The 3,106-nt window shown below is 44.0% G+C and overlaps 1 pseudogene; it reads right to left on the bottom strand.

Annotated features, from left to right (window-relative positions):
- Positions 1 to 1,823: 1,823 nt before the first annotated feature.
- Positions 1,824 to 3,106, bottom strand: part of LOC102255097 — a 4,802-nt pseudogene continuing 3,519 nt past the window's right edge.

Raw genomic sequence — 3,106 nt, forward strand, 5'->3', positions numbered from 1 at the left:
CAGAGAGGTGTTGCAATAGTACCCTCTTTTGGACATTCTGAGAACAGCACTCTAGTAATGGATTAGTTGAAGTAGCCCCCTCTCGTGGACATTCTGAAAATAACACTCTTGTAAGGAATTCTGTGATTCTGAAAAGAAAACCCAATTGACAGTCCTAGAGGGTTCTCGCCCTATAGGGTGGTGTTGCAATAGTACACTCTTTTTGTTGTTGTTGTTGTTATTGTTGTTGTTTGTTTGTTTGTTTTTAATATACTTTTATTGATTTCAGAGAAAAAGGGAGAGGGAGAGAGAGATTGAAACATCCATGATGAGAATCATTGATCTACTGCCTCCTGCACACCCCTACTGGGGATCAAGCCTGCAACCCAGGTATGTCCCCTTGACTAGAATTGAACACGGAATCCTTCAGTCCCCAGGCCACTACTCTCTCCACTGAGCCAAACCAGCCAGGGCAATAGTACACTCTTGTGGACATTCTGAGAACAGCAACCTAGTAAGGGATTAGTTGCAATGGTGCCCTCTTGTGGTAATTCTCAGAACAGCACCCTAGTAAGGAATTCTGAGTCTGAAAATAAACCTCAATTGATAGACCTAAAGGGAAATTTCCCGAGGATGAGGTCCAGAAATCAGGATTTTTAAAAAATTCCCAGGTGATTCTAATGTGCAGCCAAGGTTAAGAACCATTGCTCTAGACCGCGGCTCGCGAGCCACATGTGACTCTTTGGCCCCTTGAGTGTGGCTCTTCCACAAAATACTGACTTCTGCGCATGGGCCACGAAGTTTTAAGTGCGATTAAAACTTCGTGGCCCATGCGCAGAAGTCAGTATTTTGTGGAAGAGCCACACTCAAGGGTCCAAAGAGCCGCATGTGGCTTGCAAGTTTGGCGAGCAGCAGTTTGCCGACCACTACTCTAGGCTCTTCTGAGATACTGAGAGGCAACTATTAACATCAATAATTGACTTTATCCACTATAGCTTACTAATGGAGAAGGAGTCTGAGTCTTATAGGATCCTCTGAGTGACGACCACTCAGTTGTAATTTTTTTTTAGATGGATTAATTCTTATGTATTTTAAAATTCAATTTGGATCTATTCAGTCAGTTCATAAGGTTTATGGGATGAACTTCGGTTTACAGAGGAAAAGGTGTAGTAGATGTTAGGATGCTCAGGTTCTAATGTGTCAGTTAGGTGACCACCAACACTCTTTGTAAACACAATAATGAACATTGCAAACTATAAAAGAAAATGAAAACAAGTACTGGAACTAACCAAACTGAAGAACCACAAAAGCAATTTAAATGTTAAGCAAGCTATTCATCAGGCAAACACTGTGCTAGCACCATCTGTACAAAAACTGCTAAGACAGACCCTGGTTTGTAATTTACAGAGGACTAGGATTTCTGCCCTCTGGGCTCAGTGAAATAATGGCAGGGATCCCAAAGGTACCAGGTCAGAGAATTCCCTGGAGGGGAAGGGGCTTTAGGAACTCCAGGCAAATTCAGGAGTAAAGAAGCTAAGGAAACAGCTGTAGAAGATCCCAAGCACTGGGTAGAGCTGGAACCAAAAGAGAGCAGCGGGACCTGGGAGAAGAGGAGGACAATCCTCAGGTCTTGTCCTGTGTTGCTGAAACAAAATGAAACTCTCTTCCTGACTCATGTGTTTAACAGGACCACCCGTGTTTACCAAACATTTCTTCCTTTCACCTTCCAGTGAAGGGGGATTAGAGTTACTCTCATATTAATATGATACCCACTGTTGTATTAATTCACACACACCTTCCATTAAAAAAAATATATTAAACTGGTCCAGCCTCTTAGAAAGTTTTCATTCACAGTCTGTTTCTATAGAGATTCTAAGAGGTTTTGAATGAAATCCTACATAGGAATAAGGCCTGGGAGTTCGATTAAAAGTGTCAGAGAAAGTAGAGATGTGAGATTTGTCAGTCACGTTATAAAATGAGATCTCCCCCATCCCATTGTCCAGGAAAATGATGATGCCTCAGGGCTTCACTTCTGACAAGAGAGGGATGATGCCAGCTCCCAGGGCATTGTAGCCATTCCCCTGCCGCCTAATCCACCCGTGTCCCTGACAGGGCGACAGGCTCCTCCTCGACATCGTGGGCAGAGAATCTTTGCAAACCCCAACAGCCTATTTGGGTTTGTCTCTCACTTCTACCTCCCAGAAATGCCTGTCGGAATGAAAGTATGGAAAACCCAGGACAACTGTGTTGACTGTAAATCTTTTTGGAAAATCAGAAATGTCTTGCCTTCTCTTTGTATATCGCGCACATTTTTTATCCTCAGAGACGGTCAGGTTAGGGTGTGTCATTTCAGGGTCTAGAATTATATCTACTCTAAACATCTTTGTAATTTTCTGCAAAGCAGAATACTGGAAAGGAAAATGGCAGCCTTCCCTCCGTAACAGGACTGAAAACATTGACGGGCTGAACCCCTCAGAGTTCTTGTAGAAACTTTTGATTTGTAACAGCAATTCCACTTCCGTCAACACAGTGCACTCTACTACCTTACTTAGTAGGACTTTGAGTGTCCTACTAAGTACTTTGAAAATGCAGTTATATTAGCGCTGAGTTCCTTTGCAACAGCCTTTTCTTCATCAGCTGATCTTGAAAGAACTGCTTCTTGATCACGTTTTAAAAACTGCGTCAGGTGCTCAAATTCAGAGAGTAATTCCAGCCTTTGGTTTTCCGCCTTCTCTCTCAGTTCAAAGGGTTTTGTGCTTTGGATGCTTATCAATTTCTGAACGTCTGCCATCTGCTTATTCGGGAGCTCAATGTAAGCGCTGAGCCTTTGCCTGTGATGAGAGGCAGCCTCCTCCATGGGCCTCACCTGGTGGCCCTGGTAGTCAGGAGGCTGAGTGCACCGGGGACACAAGGGCTCTAGGTCCACCTCACAGAAAAGGGTGAGGACCCGGCTGTGCTTCTCGCATAAGCGCCTCTTCCTGCCTCTTCTTCTTGCCCCTGGTGGTCTGGAGGAGCTTGGCCATGTCGACCATCCTTCCCAGCTGGGTGTTGCTCCTCAAGCACCTCTCTTTTTTTTAAATTTCTTTATTGATTAAGGTATTACATATGTGTCCTTATCCCCCCATTA

This window comes from Myotis brandtii, unplaced genomic scaffold (assembly GCF_000412655.1).
Source record: "Myotis brandtii unplaced genomic scaffold, ASM41265v1 scaffold337, whole genome shotgun sequence".
Taxonomy (NCBI): Eukaryota; Metazoa; Chordata; class Mammalia; order Chiroptera; family Vespertilionidae; genus Myotis; species Myotis brandtii.